The 19,426-nt window shown below is 41.2% G+C and overlaps 1 long non-coding RNA gene across 1 annotated transcript in view; it reads left to right on the top strand.

Moving 5' to 3' along the window:
- LOC119852048 overlaps window positions 1-19,426 on the top strand; it is a 42,346-nt gene that overhangs the window by 20,912 nt on the left and 2,008 nt on the right. The window contains exon 2 of the long non-coding RNA XR_005291503.2: window positions 12,530-12,686. This is a non-coding gene — a long non-coding RNA (uncharacterized LOC119852048). The remainder of the gene's footprint in view (window positions 1-12,529; window positions 12,687-19,426) is intronic.

Genomic DNA, 19,426 nt, shown 5'->3' with positions numbered 1-19,426 from the left:
GTTATGACAGCTGTTGGAAACAGTTACGTCAGTGTACCCTTTCCCTCTCTTCAGGAATAGGAGATGCTATGCTATTTTGGATATGGTTAGTACTCTGCTTGGTCTGGATCACAAGTGAGTGAGAAACACTGATAATTTTAACCAGGTATTGCGCAGACCTGTTTGTTTCTGACAAACATTTCTAGAAGGAGACCATGCGATAGGAAAGAAGTTGGTAAAACACAAGTAGAGGCTAGTGAGGAACAGTCAAATGTAAGAGTCCCATTTAAATACAACACATGAAAGCAAGCAACACGAATTTTCCTCCAGGGCAGATTGGAAGAGGCCCTGGAGGTTTTTCGCCTTCCTCTGTAGCATGGGGCACGAGTCACTTGCTGGAGGATTCTCTACTCCTTGAAGTCTTTAAACCATGATTTGAGGACTTCAGTAGCTCAGACATAGGTGAGAGGTTTATCGTAGGAGTGGGTGGGTGAGATTCTGTGGCCTGCGTTGTGCAGGAGGTCGGACTGGATGATCATGGTGGTCCCTTCTGACCTTAATATCTATGAATCTATGATGATAACTTCTCTTCCTCCTCCACCTTTGTTTTTTTCTCTCCCTTTCCCTGGCAAATAGTGCTGCTTTAGATCCAGGTTCTGAGGCACTACTTCCTTCCAAAAGAAGCGTGTCTTTCCAAGTTCTCACTTTGGCACCTGGTTGTCACTTCCCTAGCAATTTCTTAACGAATACTGTCAGTTTGGTACCATGTATTACAACAAATAAATTAAAAGTAGTTTCAGCTTCTACACCTGCCTGAGTTCCACTGCAGTGCTGTGTTTTAACCATCACATTTCCTGCTTTGCTCTTCCTTGTTGCTGTGTGATTTGCAAAAACAATGGGAGAAAGTGATTAGTTATACATGGGAAATAGTAAAACTGACTGTACAAAATAAAAAACTGAATAAAATAGAGAAATTATCTGATCTTTCAGTTATAGTAACATTACTCCTAAAACATGGCAGAGAAGTATGATTTCCTCCCACTTCAAGTATGTACTTTCTCTTTTCTACTCATTAGCACAAGGAAAAAATGTCATCTGTGTCTCAGAAATTCAGCATGATGTGGTAACCGGATGGGTTAAAGAAAAGTCTTCTGATCCGCCTTAGCACTGCAAGGAAATTTGATTATCACTTGTTGACAGGAATGCAGGGCATGCCGAGTGTTCTTGCCATGTCTATTTTAAACTGAACTAGAAGTTGTATTTTGCATTAGGACGGAGTTAAAATGCAAGGATAATAGTTATGTCTTGCCTGGTGAATGAAAACTAGAACATGCACGGTAGGGGCAGATTTTACTGTGTCAGGGGTATGAGGCTCTGATTAGACCAGTGTCCAGATGCCCTAAATTAAAAGGCACTTGTGCTATTTTGAATGAGAAAATGTTGATCGCAGTAAACTCCGAAGAACTAACAGAAAATTACTTGTCATTGATAAATGGTTTATCTTCTTGCCCATTTTAGTGCAGTTATAAAGTATCCACCTCCTTTTCCTTAACCCAGTATTTTCCATGCTACAATTCTATAATTTAGAGGCGTCACATAGTTGCTTATGCTGTAGGTGTTAAATACCTAATGGGTCTAAATTTCCTCAGATATACGTCAGTGACTGACTCTATTGAATTCAGTAAGTTACTCCAACATAAAGTCAGTGTAAGTATGGTCAAAAATTATGCCCCTCAGTTGAGTTTTCAACATGCTGAAATTAATTGGCCTCTTTCAGGTTTTTCTGAAGCAGCAGCATGCAGCCTTGCCCAAGGTCAGCAAAGAGCATCTTTTAATACTTCTTTCCCCTCCTGGATGGCTTGCTCTTCACCTTGTCCCATTAGCCGGAGTCAGCACTACATATCCTCAAAGCATGTGTGACTGGCACACTCTTTCAAACTGGCTGGCCCACCTGATGTTTTGGTTTGAAATGAGAATTTTCCTTGTAGATGGACTACTTGTTGTAGCTGATGAGCCCCTCCTGCTTGACAGAGGCACAGAGAAATGAAGTGACTTGCCCGAGGTCACCCAACAGATCTGTGGCAGAGCCAGGAATAAAACCCAGCTCTCCTAAGATCCAGTCCTCCACCCTCTCCACTACCACTCCGCCTCAGTGCCTGGTGGTAGTCACTATTTGATTTTGATATCTGAAGGAAATCCAGCACAGACAATGGCAGGTTAAAGCAAGATTCTTGAGCACCAGGCTCTAGACCTTGCGTTTGAGAAAAACATTGAGCACTGCTCTCCAGGCACTTGCTTCCTGTGAGGTGGAAGCAGCACCTGGCAACACTGCCCAGTTTGCACCCATGATGTCCAGTCTGATCAGTGCTCAGCTCACTGTGATGGAAAGCAGATTGAGTGGTGGAAGAAAGAGACGGTCAGAAGGCCCTAATGTTTCTGAGATGGGGGACACTGAAATTTTGATGGATTCAGTATCCATTTGGTTTAAATCCAAGTCTGATCTCAGAGGCAACACATTCTCTTCACCATGGAGACATACCTCTGGATGGACAGCTGCTTTTGACATTTCAGGTTGGGAAATCTGCCCTCAGGGTACACATCAGATGCTGATACATGGTGTCTTGACTTCTACACTCATGCATGCCTGTGAGGCTGACATGGCTGTTCAAAGGTGGTATGCCAACACTTCTGTGGTGTGAGTGCCAAGAAAAGATGGCTGCCTTGGGAAGCCAGCAGAGCACTGCAAATGCCACCTCTGCTGTAGGAAGTGTGTTCTCTGCACTGGCATGTTACAATTGTTCGCACCTATTAACACTTGTGTGCTAATAAATGGCCTCACAGTACAGGAAAATAAGACATGGGGATTGTGGTCACTTGTGGTTGCCAACAAACACAAATTGTACTGCTGAAGGCACCTGGCAAACCCACTGAGTGTAAAAGAGTGTACAGTAAATACAAGCTTTTCATAGGCACCAAGGGCTTGGTCTTCAGAGCTGCTAAAGACCTGCGCCTCCCACTGGCTTTAACTGGAGTCTTGGTGCTCAGCAATTCTGTCCTTAGGAGTTTAAATCAAGAGTATGGCTGATGATGGCACCATATAATAGGGAATCAGTGCCTGAGTAGACAAGTGACAAACCAGAAAAGTGATTGGACAGAGAGAGGATTAAATGCTGTAGTGCAGATTGTTAACATGTCTAATAATAAAAAGAAAAAGAGTACTTGAGGCACCTTAGAGACTAACAAATTTATTTGAGCATAAGCTTTCGTGATGAAGTGAGCTGTAGCTCACGAAAGCTTATGCTCAAATAAATTTGTTAGTCTCTAAGGTGCCACAAGTACTCCTTTTCTTTTTGCGAATACAGACTAACACGGCTGCTACTCTGAAACCTGTCTAATAATGTGTAGCATAAATTAGGATGTATTGCTAAGCAGGCTATTTCTGTACTGGTATTGTATCTACAGTGTCTGCTTCTGGCCAGCCAGGCCTGCAAAATATGTTTTAACAAATGCATTGTTAGCACAGCACAGAGGAGGTTGTGGTGGTGGAGCATACTTTCTGTTTGTGTTTCTTGGCACATGTGAACAGAGAAACTGGTGATCATGTCCAAGTTTAAACAATACTACTATTCTTTTGCTTTAAAATGCTGTCATCCTTCTATGGTAAAATAGTTATCACCGGGCTTGGCAGAATCTGAGTTTATTTTTTATCATTTTGATGGATATCATCAATGTTTATTTTAAAGGATTTTTAATTTTTTAAAATCTATTTAAGGTTTCTCAGTTGTGGGAAATTATGGAGGGGGTCAGACAGTAATTATTTAATGACAGTAGATGCTGAGATTCAAAAAGTTAAAGCTTTATAACTGTTAAAACACAAATTGTAAATGTCAAATGTCAAAAAAAGTAAAGATCCTTAGATCAAACTCTAATAATTTCCCAAGCAGCATTTTTCTTACTTTGCCAATATGCAAATTTCAGATATTATTGATGGAAACATTTTGTGGTCGGTTTGTATGTGTATGGTTAAATCAACCTTTACCAATATTTACCAGTAAACATTAAATCCTTCAAAGCCTAGTTATCTCTCCTGTTAACAATAAATCAGCCTAGCCATTGCGAACGTTTACTTGATAATCTACACAACTGCATTTCAGTAAATCTCACACAATCAAAGTGATTTTGAATTGAGTCAGTTAATGGTAGTGGGGTTTTACACAAATGCTTTATATTGTAGAACAGGTCAGTAGTAAATTTGGGACTAATGTTCACTGATCACATTTGACATAAAAAACTGAAAAGCTCTGCCAGACAAAATAGCATATTTGATCCTCCAGGACACTTAGGTTTAGTTAAAAAAAAAACAAAAAAACCCCACTGTTGCTTGGGTTTGGGTTTCTTTCTTTCTTTCTTTTTTGTGGGGCAGGGGAGGGTTTGTTGATGGGAATCAAAACTGTAAATTTCTTCATCAGTTTGCAAGTATAGCCTAGTTTATAGAAGGGGATTAAGTAGCTGCATTATTTTTCCAGGGAGTCTTAATCCCCAGTTAATGAACGTAAGAGCCCAATCCTGCAAACGCAGAACCACGTGTATAGTCCTGTTGAACTCAACGATGAGACAGCCTGCGCTTCCCCCCTTTTAGTCACCTCCCTTTCAATAGAAGTGAACTTCACCAACAAAGAGCAAATGCATTAAAAGCTGTTCTTGGATCCAGACTATTTCAAGGAAAGCCTGGGACAAACTTTGGCTCTCAGCATGTAAATCTCTAACTGTGTGCTCGTTGCCCTTAGAAAGCAATAAGCAAATACATTTAGTTGGCAGAGTGCAGTGATTTCAGGACAAATGAGTGAGGAAAGAGGAAAAAATATGCTTAGAGCATCCCTTTTACTATAGCCTATGGGCCAGCTGGAACATTTACAAGGCTCTAGGGCCAGGGAGTTGCAATAATCTAATTTTAATTATGTGACAAAAGCATGAAGCATCATTTCAAGGTCTAACAGAGGAAAATGGCTCCTGCCTGCTAATAGCCCTTAGATGGGAAAAGAAAACTAGATATCCCACAGAATTTAGATTTTCTCAAAAGATTAAATGGGATCTATCCCTACAGCTCTCAGGCCCCTTGCTGTTAGAACACACACAATTGCCAGGAGAAGGTTACAGATATTAAAGTTAGTTCCTAGGAAGTGGTTGGGCAAAATAACAATACTGATGCCTCCCCACAACTGCCCACCCTTAATAAAAAACATATCTGAAGTGATCAGAAAACAAACTCCAATAATTATTTTAAACAGGCCAGCATGACATCCAGAATGTACACAAACCGATTTAAATGCACAGAGCTGCTTCAATCTACAGTCTCAAGCACAACATTCTGGCTGTCCCAAACCAATAAAGCAGCTATTTTGCTGTCCCAAAACATAGCACAGTAAAACATTAACAGAATTCAAATCCTCCTGCTCCACCCAGACCTCTGCCACATGAGCATAGAAGGGCATTCTCTTTTGTAGTAACAGCATGGGGTTTATGACAAACACATAGGTGAACAGTTTTTATTCCATCCAGTAATGCAAACATTAGCCAATTTGTTACATTACGTACTACAAGATGACTTGATAAGCTTCCTAAAGGATTTTACATTTTTGTTGAGTCTCAGATTGTGCAGACTTGTTTAAAGCAATCCCTTTCTTAGGATACTCTGACCACTTTTTATGCAAGTTTTTCCTTTAACTGCTTGTCCAGCAAATGTGTCCCTCCCCACATGTGATGTGTTTATACTACCTGTTTTTCTTTTTCCCCTGCTGATACATGGGAGGTTTGTGCTCCCGTTTTGTTATTACATGATACAGGTTGAATAGTTTCTGACTATGAGACAAAATTTAAGCCTTTTCTATATGTATTATTAGAACTATTTATTTATTTCCATCAACAAGTCATACCCAATTACATTATCAATCTCCTGGGCTTCCCAGAACCTTCCATGTAATAGCATATACTGTATCTGAGCTTGATGAAGTGCTAGAACTATTCCTACTGCAACACCAATTAATCAAATAAGAGGAATATATGGATTACTATGACAGCTCTACCCTGTAGGATTTAGATTGCTTATTATCTGTTCTCACGTGTACCAATCCATCAAGTGAAATAATGCATTGCTAAATTTGTGCATGGCTTTGTCAACCAAGAATCATTAGCGCATTGTTATCAATGTAAAAAAAAAAGTGAGTGAAAAAGAGTCTTTTCATGAATCAGAGCAATCACCATTTAAAATAGCAGCACACTAAAATAATACTTATCATGTTAGGCAGATGCAGAATTTGGTGTGTGTGGTCAGGGCACTGACTTAGGTCTATTTTTAACTGGATCTGTAAAACTGTAGAGAAAGTGGATCAAAGTATGCAGAATTTGTCTTCTAAATTGCCAGTTGGAGAAAGTGCTAGGTAAAGTGTTTCTTTTAAAATGGGATGGCATAGACAGCATTGTGAAGTGGGTGTAATACTTGTGTATGTGCCATGAAGATTATTTAATTTATATGTATTTTTATTTATACATGTACAAAGATTATTTTAATTTATATGTCAGTAGAGGAATTTAAGACTTTTGAGCTACTGCTGAACATAAATCTTCTTACAGCCTTAGTCCCATCTACATGGGGCCAGCACTTCGAGTCATTCTTCTCTATTCCAGTCTGTTTTGAAGCAGTTTCTCGCAAACTTCACTGCCAGTCTAATCCTTTGTATAGCACCCATCCATGTAGTTCTGGGACTTCCAATCCTTCTTTTACCCTCCACTTCTAAATTTAATAGTCTGTTTCCTATATATTTGTCTGATCTTCTTTTCATGTGCCCAAATGATCTAAACATGGATTTCCTCAGCTTTTCTATAATTGGTACCAACTTCATACTTGACGTAATTCATTCATTCTAAGTATGGTCCATCCTTGTAACTCCAACCATCCATTTTAACATTTTCATTTCCACTGCATTCAAGATCTGCTCCGGTCTCTTCCTCAGTGCTTAGCATTTGGATTCAGACAAAAGGGTACTGTCTTGATCTTACTTTTCAGTTTGATAGGCATTCTCCTATCACAGGTCACGCTACTCGCTTCTCTCCATTTAGTCCATGCCTTTCCTGTTCTGCTTAGTACGTTGCTGAGTTCACCATTTTCCTGTACCATCAAACCTAGGTGCTTGATCTTCTTTGGTAATGGCTGGCGTACTGGATTTGTTGTCCCCAGTCTCACTGTCTTCCTGCAAGATGGTATCAAGTCTACAGACTGTATACTCTGTGTTACTTCTGCTGATTTTCATGCCATTTCTTTCTAGTACACACCTCCATCTCTCTAAACCTTCATACACTTCCTTTTTGCACTCTCACAGAAGCACTGCATCATCTGCAAAAAGCATGCACCATGGTGCCGCTCTCTGGATGTTTTCTGTAAATGCATCGAGCACCAGTGTGAACAACTGGATATAAATGTAAGGCATGTTTCTCTGCAAATTACTTTTGGGCCCATGGTGCTGTGCATCACTCGGTGGCTACTGATGTGTTGGTCAAGTACACAAGTTGGATTTTGTTAACTTTAATCCTTTGTCTCTGTGTTTATACACCACATTTGTGTTTTTAACACAAAGTGCAGTTGAGGGCTCATGGATCTCAGACCCAGGTCCGCAAGTCCCCAAACAGTCCTCAGTCTGCAGCCACCACCTGGCAGCTTACTGGTACCAGTGAAGAGTGTGGGCTGGAGGAGCCCAGGTTGTCATAGGCACCACTCATGAAATGCCTGATTGGTAGAGACATCTGACTTCTCCAGTGAGCTCAGACTTGCTATTTAAGTCAGAAGTGCAGCCTGGCTGTTGTATTGGACCCTATCTTTTCATGTGACTCCTGCATTTTGGCTTCCTGCCTTGTTCCTGCTCCCTGCCCTCCTGTCCTGTTCCTGCTTTCTTCCAGATCCCTGCTTCTACCCACGCTTGCAAGCTCTGACTCCAGCTCTGATTCTTGGCTTCATTCCTGACTTTGACACCAGCTCTGATGTTTGCCTTGACTATGGCTATGAACCCTGGCTCTTGACTCCTGCTTCGACCACTAGGCCTGACCCCCAATGCCCTCACCACTAGGTCTGACTGCCTATGTCACGGGCCACGACTGCTGGTGTGCTAGGTGCTCATATTAGAGTTGCTCTTTTGTGCCTTGTCTAGACTAGGATTTTAAGTATGGTGTTAGCATGTAAGAAAGCAAGAGACCCCTGAGCTTTGAGAAAGGACTGAGCTGGAGCTCAGTTTTGTGTCTCAGGTCCCAGCCATACTATCTAAAAACTGCTATGCTCCATTATGAATAATGAAAAAATAAAGACATTTGTCTACTGCTCCACCTAGTGTTATGTTAAGTAAACTACATGATCACTTACTATTATTTTTCCTATTTAGTATATTAATATCCCAAGGTAGTCATGGGTATGTAGAGTGGCAGACAACATCTCTGATTGGCAGGTTTCCTTGCTACTGAGAGCTATCTGTTAGTAAACACCCTCTCTCACTGGCTTCCTTTTACCTGTCACACTGCTTTAGTGAGTCAGCATTTCCAGAAAGATTAAACAGCCCCTGAAGGGAGCTAGTGCTTCCACAAATGGTTAGGGTAGTGGGGAAAAAAGGGCAAGAGACATGATGTAATTTCTAAAGGGTAAATAGCTGGTCATGGAGCAATCAAGTCTTTTGGGTAGCTCTCCTATGTCTAGAGACACACATCTCTGGGGCTAGAAGAGGGTACAGTATCGGTGGGGGGTGGGAGGAGAAAATTGTTTTCAGCCAGGGTAATCCACGGTTACCTATTCCTCTCTGTGCCAATCCATAGAAGAGGTGAGTTGGTTACCACCCCAGCTGGAGAGCACTGGCTCTTTAGCTCAAACTCTAGCTGCTCATGCTTTTAGCTCTGAAGGGCCCAGGTGCCTCAGCCAAGATGGTGGCTGTCTTACCAGGATGAAAGAGGCTTTAGTGTCTAAAATGATTTCTGACAAAAACAGTACTGTAGTCAAGCAGAGCCAAGATTTTAATCAGAAGCCCCAGAGAATAGGCTAATTAGGCCTTGTCTACACTAGAAAGGGTTTGCCTGTATAGCTATACTGGCAAACCCTCCTAGTGCAGACACAAGCCGGCAAAAGAGGGCTTTGGCAGGTACGCCTTTATTCCAGTTCCCTGAGTAAAATAAACTGGTGTAAATGCATCTATGCTATGACTTTTGCCAATACATAAATATTGTAAAAAACTCATACCCTTCACTGACATTACTATACTGGCAAAAGTTTCTGGTGTAGACCTGGCATAAAGTTATCGTTTTGCAATCTTACAGACTGATCCAGAACTGGAGGGTCAACCACAGCCTAGTTCAAGTATGACTCAGGCTAACTTTACTAAAGCATCTCCAGGAGATGATACAAGTGATCTCTCTTCCTGAGCCTCTATATTTCTAGGGACTTCCAAGGTACAAAACAGAACCCCCGATAAGGGAAGCAGTCACTTCTGCACAGCTGAATCAGAGGACAGGAAGTTTGTTATACTGTAAAGATTTTGACTTGGAGCAGAGTCTAACTGTTCCACTCGATTATTTTTATAAGGAAATATTTAATTGGGTTTTGCTACATTTTCTGATTCATATTTATCTCTTATCCCTGTCACACTCTATTGTAGCACCAATTTATCCAAAGCTTCTGGAGAAGAAGAATGGAACTAAAAGCTATAACAGGTGTTCAGGTATTAAAAAGTTTCAAAATCACTCATTAAAAAGTAAATAGAATCCAGAAGGAATAAGAGAAAATAAAATATCTAGATCATTGTGTGAGGAGGTAGGGGATAATGAGTAAACCTTTTTCACTATTTATATATCAGTAGGATCTTTATCTCGGAGTAATTCCACAAGGGCAAATTTCCCTTTATATAATGAAACTCTAGGCAAGAGTGCTAGTGTTAATTGGATTAAAAACTAATTGTGGTTAAGTGGATTCGCTGGTACACTAGAGTAAGTTATGCTTACCTCCTCTGTTCTCTCCTCACCACTCCCTAGGATAATTGTTCATAACAATCCCCTACAATACATAAATAACCAGCTCAGAATTTGTACACAACAGCTCTGTTGGATTGTGTATGGAATAACGCTCCCAGAGTTAACCAAAGGTTGGTCACAACACAGAGGGTAGTAAGGAAAGGGTGCTATTGAATCCAGATATAGTATCTGCAAAAGAACTACATTGATGTCCGGGGCAAGATTTCCTTTTGCTGGTGCCTTCCTAATCAAAAGGAAAAAGAGAGGGAAATCAGTGAGCCAAAGTCAGTCTTAGTGCAACTGGTTACTACTGTTGATTTTATCTTTTTTTATATGCAATATGTTTTAAAACAAAGGAAAAGGAGAGAAAATATTTTCTTTTAAATCCTATTATTGGAGTGCATTAGGGATTTTTCTGTACTAAAACATTACAGTGTTTAACCCTCCCTCACCAATCTTATCCTTCCCCCAACCTTTCCCAACCCAAAGGTTGGCCTTTTGAGTTAAAACCTGAGTCTTAAATCAATTTGGATTTCCTCAGTAGCTATACTTAAAAGCATCCAAGCCCCTTCTCAGCTTGTGCTAGGAGGAGAAATGCTGGTTTCTATTTGAAGTATGCCCAGAGGAGAGACAACATCAGCTCTTCAGAGGGAATACCACCAGTTCCCAGCATCACTTAAGAAGCATCCAAGTTGTATTAAAAAGTAAAATTAATGTAGAAACCTAGATTGGTTTAAGGCTCTCAATTCAGATTTTTAATGTTGGGTCCATCTGTACCAGTAGTGTCATGCCAAGGCATATTATTCTATTACACAATAGCGCCCTGATCATGTTATAACAAAGTTTGGTCTTGCATGCATAGACAGAACCACACACAGTATAAAAAACTGTTACAGGTGTGCTCTATAAATGATATGCCTATATAAATGTAAAGAGTTAACAGGTAAAATGCCAGTAGATGGCACTGAAGAATAAGTAGTATAGTTCCTGCTTTCTGTAGATCAATAAAGGTTGTCACTGTGTACTGCAAATTACTTCTATGCAGCTCTTTACATGGAGTTCTTAACAAAAACCATGTTATGAAACCACTTCATCCCTTGGACCAGCACTTCATTCCTGTGTTAGGTTTGTTCTTTAATTCTAGACAGTGCTAGGGGTCTGCTCAGTTCTTGGCATAATTCAGAGCAGCCGCAGGGCTGCTGTAATGTGCCCTTGCTTTTAGCAGTTCTTGATAGACGGTTACATCAACCTAGAATAGCCAAAGTGCTTTGACTTCAGTGAGACTACTCATATGACTAAGGCTATATATTTGCTTAAATTGGAAATAATTCATATTTTCAACACAGTGTGTTTCCAATAGGAACTGTTAGTTGAAAATGGCTGTTGGGCCACAAAGCGCTACTGAAAAGGCAGCCAGGCTCATGGAGAGATAGAAAGAGGGGGAACAGGTCCCACTAATCCAGAGAAACTAAAAGGAAAAAAATTAATTCTATCAATTTTACAATTAATATAATGAAAATTTTAGTGAGAGGGTTGTTATAACCTTTCTGTTGCTATTTTATCTCATACATCTATATGAACTACACTTCATAGTAGAAGGATACATGGTCTGAAATTGTTTTTAAACTCTTACATTTAAAACCAAAGAGCTCTGCACTAGTAGCAATAAGCTACACAGGCGCTTATTATTGGTGCATGTCTTGGATGGCTGAAGGCATGAGATGGAATGCACCAACAACTATTAATGCACACCCTCTTGTTGCTTATTGATGTAGCCCAGATTCTGCCACTCTTCTGTACCCACAAGTAGTCACATTTGCTCCCATGGGATTATACACAGAGAAAGGCATGGCTCAGCCTAAGCCAGGCTGGCAGAATCTGGCCCTCAGTGTTGCAATGATATACTCATTCAGTTCTGAATGGGAGCAGGTATCTGAGAGGAAGATGCTGTGATCACTGATGGATTCAAATACAAGCGAAGCTAAAGAAGTTTATTTTCACTCCCAGTTAATGAAAGATTAGAAGGACCTCATTTCTATTTCATCATATGAAATATGATTACATACAGTTTGCTTGGAGTAGGTTAGAGGATGTTGCAGCATTGCAAGTGGAAAGAGAATCACAATGGACGTAAGCACTCTAGAAAGTAATATGACTGATTTGGAGACTGTGATGGGGTATATTTATCCCACACTGGACAATAAGGGGTTAAGAAGATGTCTAGGCTCCGCCACCTGCAAGGCATTCAAAGGCTGGAGGAGGAGCTTAAAAGCAGAGCAGGGCAGGTGGCTTGTTGGCAGACCAGGGAAGAGAATAGACCCACAACCCTCAGCTCCTGAGGAAAGGGCTAACTGATGTCAGGAGCTTCCCCGACAACCACTGCCTGAGGACCACTGAGCTAGTGAAGAGAGGACCAGACCCTGATACCCCCTGAGAGGGAGGCATTCCCCTCTCTCTCTCTCTCTCTCTCTTATTAACTCAGTTTGTGCTCATTCCCCGTGCTTTTTGTTCACAGATTACTCTGTGAAAGGTAGAGACTTGGAAATGATCTGGCCAGAGGGCCAACTCACAAGGAAGAAGCCGGCCTCCGCAGAGATGGAGCAGTGCCCAGCAGGAGACCCCAGTGGAAGGAGAGCTGCTACACCATGCCCAATCATGAGGAGGCGCCAGATGTGAGTTGACCCCTTCACAGGGACTCAGCTGCTTGGCCCTTAAATCTGCTTATAAAAGAGAGCTAGGCTCAAGTTTCAGAATTTCGGATCTAGATTTTGGACACCCCAAAGTCTGAGGGAGTTCAGGTCCTAGTGGGTTCATTCTTGCCATTATGAAGTTAGAGGTCATTTGCCAAATTCACATCCTGATCTAGGTACATATTTTAACCCACCCCAAAGGTGCTTTGATCTGGTTCTTTGGTGCAGCATTATAAAAGTGCACTGCCAATTCATTTACACGTCCACAGGTGAAATAGAAGTTTCAGATTGGAACTGCCAAAAAGGAATGGAGTTTAAAACAAGACATGCTTTCCCTTAGCGTGGTTGTAATTGAGACATGCAAGGATAAGATAAAGAATAATAAATCACCCACATTCTGAAGAGAAAAAGAACTAGGTCAGAGAGAAGTACAACACGAGATGAGTAACTGAACAAAGTGAGGAATGTGGGAGAAAGATCCAAAAACAGGCATGCATATACTTGGCAGAAGAGGAAGGATATTAGTGTAAAGGGAACAACTCTAGCCAAGTCCAAAAAAGAGCTACCATTGTCATCTGCCTAGAAATGAACTTGCTAATCAATCAAAGCTGTTGGCCTGAAAATTTCAAACAATGGGGGCCAGATTCTGCTCTGTTACACCAGTGTAAATCTCAGAAAATCCCACTGAGAGCAGTGTGTACACTAGATTTACACTGATGTAACTGAGGGCAGAACCTAGCCCAGGAACTTTGTTTTCTTCCCCCATCCTAAACTAATCACCTTAACAGCACATACAGTACTGCCTTTTAATAGATGGGCTTGTTGTAGGCAAAATATAGCCAAATGGTAGGAAATTGCCTATTGGAGGCCTAGGGCTAGAAATAGTAATTTAAGTGAAATTTTCATTTAATTTTCATTCTTCTTTCTATATTCCTGGGAATCTGTTGCCTTTGTCTGGTGGCAGGTAGCAAAAATAATGTTCATGAATTTCTTTAGCTAAGTATCCTTGAAGAATGTGATTTGTGCTGAGGGACAAATTTTTTGTGTGTGTGTATTTAGTTTTCTCCAATTAAAGTTTTGAGCAATACCCTCCCTTCCTGTGCAAAAACACGTGGAAATGATACATTTAATGCCAAATATCAATGCTGGTGATAGTACAGCAACTATGCTGCATTCTTTCCTTGAGAGAGAGAGAGAGGGATTAATGGTGGCATAGCCAGGGTCAGAAAACCTCAAACCTGTGCAAATCCCAAGGATCCAGAGAATCCTGACCCTCACCCAGCAGAATTTGGGTCACTTGTGCTGAATGCGTACCCGCTCTACATACTATCTTCTGCATCCCCTCCCATGGTCATCACTGAGCTGCCTTTGGTCTCTGGTCTGCAACTACACACTACTCTCAATAAGGGAGGTAGAAACAGTGGATCAGAAGCTAATGCTGCAGGAGTCTCTGTGAAATTCCAGAAGGAAAGTTGTCAGGGAAGATTAATTCCTATTCTGGATAGGAATAATTTGTCAAAAGGAGATGGGGGTGCTTTGCAATGGGCTGCTGCTGTCCAGAATAAAGGCCAAAACCAAACTTTTGCAGCAGTAGTACATGTCCAAATGGAGCTGTCCCATGATTTAGTCCTAAATTTTGATTACTGTTCAAAAAAGGAGGAAACTTACGATATAAAACGATCCCAGTGCTTTCTAAATGTGTTTGCTAAAATACTTACAAACTAGTCTGTATCGTTTCTCTGGAACAGAGTGACACCTGATGGGGAAGGAGAGAGCTAATCGATTCCAATCAGCTTTAGAACAAAATCCGCACAGAGCTTGCTACTCATTGTATGGAAGCAGCTACAGTCCTGGTGGCAATCTCTGTGATATTTAGTGTCTGTCTTCTAGAGAGAAAAAGAGAAAATAGTATAGATCTCCTGGAGTATTATTCATGTCATATACTGTGTGATTTATATTGTACCTCACAATGAATCATACCAGAGATTCTGTGTTGCGGAGGTGGTTAGCTGAGAGAATTAGCTCAGAGCGTGATAGGAAGTAGCTATGGCCACTCAGGGCTGCTAATCCACTCTCTCTGTGTTTTTTGAGTGTTGGTTTGCAGCATGGCTGCTCTCGCTGGAGCGAGGCTAACAGGAGTTAACTTGAGCTAATGGTTGCTTGCAGTAAAGACAAGCCTGTAATCTTGCTAGAGGTGAGTAGGTGCTGGGCTGAGATCGCTCTTTCTCACCTGGCCACAGTTGTTCTGGGGTAAGAGGACAAAGGGCATCTTTGCTCCAGTGGTCTCTGTCTCTCTCCCAGCTGACAGCTAGCGCTAACAGACAAGAATCCTGGGTAAGGGGACACCCATGCCCTGATTGCAAAGCTGTACAGTATTGCACATGCACTTGCTCATCTGATGTCATTTCCAAGGCATCAGGAGGCAGGGTTTAGCAGAAGCATAGAGGCAACACAGACTCTGCCCTTTCACCTGAACTACTGGGTCTGGTTCATGGTTATTGCTGAATTGTGCAGTGCATTGTTGTCTTTGGCGGTGGGCACTCCAATTACTTAAACAGATGAAAATTTTTAAAAACTTAAGAGCTATGGCCATGAGATGATGTTAATATGCTCTGTGATGACACATACTGGTATATTTCTCCTACATAGATAAGGAAGAGAGGGTGGGGGGAGAGTTGCTGTTATTGTTCCCCCTTTAGCCTGAGCAGTTAGCCAATATTCAGGGCCTTGCAAGGTTGTTTTCATTAGGATGAGAAATTTATGATATGAGTGTAAACTTCTTGGTGTAAACTTGTTAATTTACAAAATATGTACACCGCATCCTGTTTCCTTGAACATGGTAGAAACAAATAACAGCAGGCAGTTTCCTTGCTCAAAAATACTCAAGCCTGCCACTCCAGCGAGCATTGTGCCCAAGAAGCCCCGGGCTTTGTCTTCCTCTCAGGGTCACGCTCACAGCTCCTTCTCCTCCCTTTTTGTCTCCAATCCATGCAGGCTGCAACCAATATCCTGGTCCCTGTGTCCAGAAGCTGCAGAAGGCTCCCCGCACCACTCCTTCCCCCTGAGGCCCCATCCCTCCACTGCCCCTTCCCCCTGAAACTCCGGCCCTCCACCAGCCCTTGCCCCTGAGGCCCCACCCCTCTTCTGCCCCTTTTCCCTGAGGCTTCGCCCTCATGCTGCCCCTGCTACGTCCCTTCTCCCCGTGCCCAGCCTTCATACTTCCTCTTCCTCCCAACACCCTGCACCCCCCTCACTCCTCTCCGCCCCTTCCCCCCCATTGCTCACTGTTATGGCTGGTAAAAAATAGGAAGGCATATTAACAGAATACACTTTAATACTAAACAGGAAATAAAATTAGTTTGAAGCAGACTCAAGGAATATGTATATGTTCCTGTCTAAGTTAAATCTTCCTATTAAATAGATGACCCCTACAGCTGTCAACTGTGGTCACTGAAAAGGAGATAAATATCTTGCCTATAGAGACACTGATTTACTTGCAGTCCATTCTAGAGCAGGTTATCTTTCCTTTGGGGTTTGTATTTTTGTTCGAACATAGTGAAAAATTAACCTTTCAAGATGTAAGGCCAATTTTCTGCCTAGCCTTACTTGGTCTCCATTCCTGTGATCTCAATATTGCACCCACAAATCAGGGACCAAGATAGGAAATTGCAGACACACATAACTGTGGATACAAATTTGCTTAAAAACACTGAGGCTAAACTCTGAAGATCTGGCCTTTAATGTGCAATTTTGATAGGGTGATCAGATGTCCCGATATTTAGTTGTTTGTCCTACGTCATGTGTCCTGATATTTTACTTCAGCGGCTCTCCGGCTTTTTTTTTTTTTTTTTTTTTTGCTTGAGGCGGCAAAAAACTGAAAGCTGGTCCTGGTGGTGGGGTTAGCCTGTGGCTGACCCCCCCATGTGTCCTGATATTTTGTTCTTGTCATCTGGTCACCCTAAATTTTGACAACACTGAATGTTGGCACCTAATTTATAGCAGTTGTTTGAGAACTCTTCTGAATTCCAAAGAAACATCTATGATGTAAATAAATATTTTCAGAGCGAGTTGATGAATGATTTCTTCAAAAGTTGTGTTCCAGTCTCTACACTTACCAGTGCAGAAGTAAGAAGGAAAGAGGTGGCAGTATTACATAACCATTTACTATTAAGGCCCAAAGGAAACTAGCTTCATCCTCTTTGTAACTATTCTTTTGTGTATCAAGGGCCCAATCCACTTTCCACTGAAGTAAATGGAAAGATTCAGGTTGACTTCAGAGGGAGTTAGATCATGTTTCAAATAATTATTTACATAATTCAATAAATAAATAAATGAATAGCAGTTTAAATCTTTATATATAAATATATGCGCACACACATATTTTTCCAAGAGAGATATTTAAACTTTATTTTGAAATGATTTCTAAGTTCAAATAAGTTTTAAAATGTGTTTCATACCTATGAATTTATTTGTATTTTATTCACACCTGGTACATTTAAAGCATCTTCCATTTATAAGAAGGGTATAAAAAGCTCAGCAGTTTCTTATTTAAAAAAAAAACATTTTCCAAAACATGCATTATTAAATTGTGGCATTCGATAGAACCTCCTGAGATGCATACCAAAAACAGTTGTCATAAATATTTATAAAGAAAATCTACGCATTGTTCTGAGTCTTCATTCTGATCGTTTCCTAAAGTGTTTGTATTCTGCTAGTAGGCTTTCTTGAAAGACTTTTTAACATTGAATATGCTGCATTGTTACAATCGTTACAACTTTTCACTTTTACTGCCTTGTACTCAAATAGACTACTATTATAAGAACACAGAAACATAACAGCTGCCATACTGAGTCAGACCATGGTCTATGTTGCCCAGTATCGTGTCTCCGACAGTGGCCCATACCACAGTCTCAGAGGGGAATGTACAGAACAGGGCAATTATGGAGTGTTCCACTCCTGGATTCTGATAGTCAGAGATTAGGGTTGCCTCGAACATTGAATTGCATCCCTGACCATCTTGGCTAAGATCATTGATGAACCCATCCTCCGTGAACATATCCAGTTCTTTTTTTAGCCCAGTTATACTTTTAGCCATCACAACATGCCATGGCAATGAGCTCCCCAGGTTAGATGTGTATTGTGTGAAAACATAATTCCTCTTGTTTGTATTAAACCTGCTGTCTATTCATTCCATCGGGTGACCCCTGGGCTTTGTATTATGTGAAAGGGTCAATAACACTTCTCTGTTCACTTTCTCCACACCATTCATTATTTTATTAGACTTCTATCACATTCCCCTTTAGTCATCTCTTTTCTAGGTTCACCAGCCCTAATCTTTTTAGTTTCTCCTCAAAGGAAGTTGTTCCATCCCCTTGATCATATTTGTTGCTCTTTTCTGAACCTTTCCCATTATATCCTTTTTGAAATGGGGCAACCAGAATTGGACACAGTGTTCGAGGTGTGGACACACCATGAGTTTATGTAGAGGTAGTATGATATTTTCTGTCCCTTTCTTAGTAGTTCCTAACATATGTTAGCCTTTTTGGCTGCTGTTTTTGCTTTGTTTTGTTTTTTAAATGTGTGGGTGAAGCCATTTGGTTAATGAAAACCAGTGTTCTAAGTGAGGCTTGAATTCACAACCTCAGCCAGTCTCCACTCAGTGCTGCTCTATAAATCTCATGCGCTCACCCATTGCGTGACAGGAGCACCCATTGAGCAGAAGTTTTCAGAGAACAATTTATGGTGACTCCAAGATCTTTTTCTTGGATCCCAACAGCTAATTGAGACCCCTTTGTTTTGTATGTATAGTTTGGATTGTTTTTCCCAATGTGCATTACTTTGCACTTATCGGCGTTGAATTTAATTTGCCATTTTGTTGCCCAGTGACCTAGTTTTGTGGGATCCCTTTGTAATGCCTTGCAGTCTGCTTTGGACTTAACTATCTTGAATAATTTTGTATTGTCTGCAAACTTTGCCACTTCACTGTTCACCCCCTTTTTCCAGATCATTAATGTATATGTTTAACAGCACAGGTCGCAGTACAGATTACTACTATTCATTGTTGTCACTTTATGCAGTACTTTGTTTGGCTCTCTCCTCCTTCCTTGGCTCCTTCAGGGTATGTCTTCCATGAAGAGTTTAATTCAGGTGATGGGGCATATGTGTCTGAGCATCCGGGTTAGCCTAGCCTGGTAGTGAGCAGCCACACTGCAGAGCCCTGCTTGAGTTACTGTGTGTCCTCACTGATGCTGTGCTTTCCTGTGTGTGTGTCATTAGGACTTCTGACAGCATAGCCAATGATTTTTAGCACTGTCTTTGGGAGTCCCAGAAGGCTCTGTCCTTGGCTCATTCTTGAGACATAGTTCTTGGGTGATCTCATCTGCTCAAATCAGTTCAGTCATTGTCATTTTGCTAGGACTCTCCAGTTTATTTCTCCACACTGGAATTGTCTCTGTTCAGTCTTACCTTTGTGATTCTTTCTGCAGTCGCCATCTTGGATGGCTTGCTATCAACTGAAGATCAGCATTTCTGCCTCTGTATTGCTACTGTTCTCCACTGTGGAAAACTTTCATTCTTTTGGCAACCCATTCACACGACACTAGGGTAATCTTCTACTCTTCCCTCACATCCAGTCCAAGACCAAATCTCACATTTTCTCCCTCCATGATACAACAGTTGACAAAGACCTAGTCGAGCTCCCCCTTGTTAGACACACACCAGGC

This window comes from Dermochelys coriacea, chromosome 2 (assembly GCF_009764565.3).
Source record: "Dermochelys coriacea isolate rDerCor1 chromosome 2, rDerCor1.pri.v4, whole genome shotgun sequence".
Taxonomy (NCBI): domain Eukaryota; kingdom Metazoa; phylum Chordata; order Testudines; family Dermochelyidae; genus Dermochelys; species Dermochelys coriacea.
This window is presented reverse-complemented; position numbering and strand designations above follow the sequence as displayed.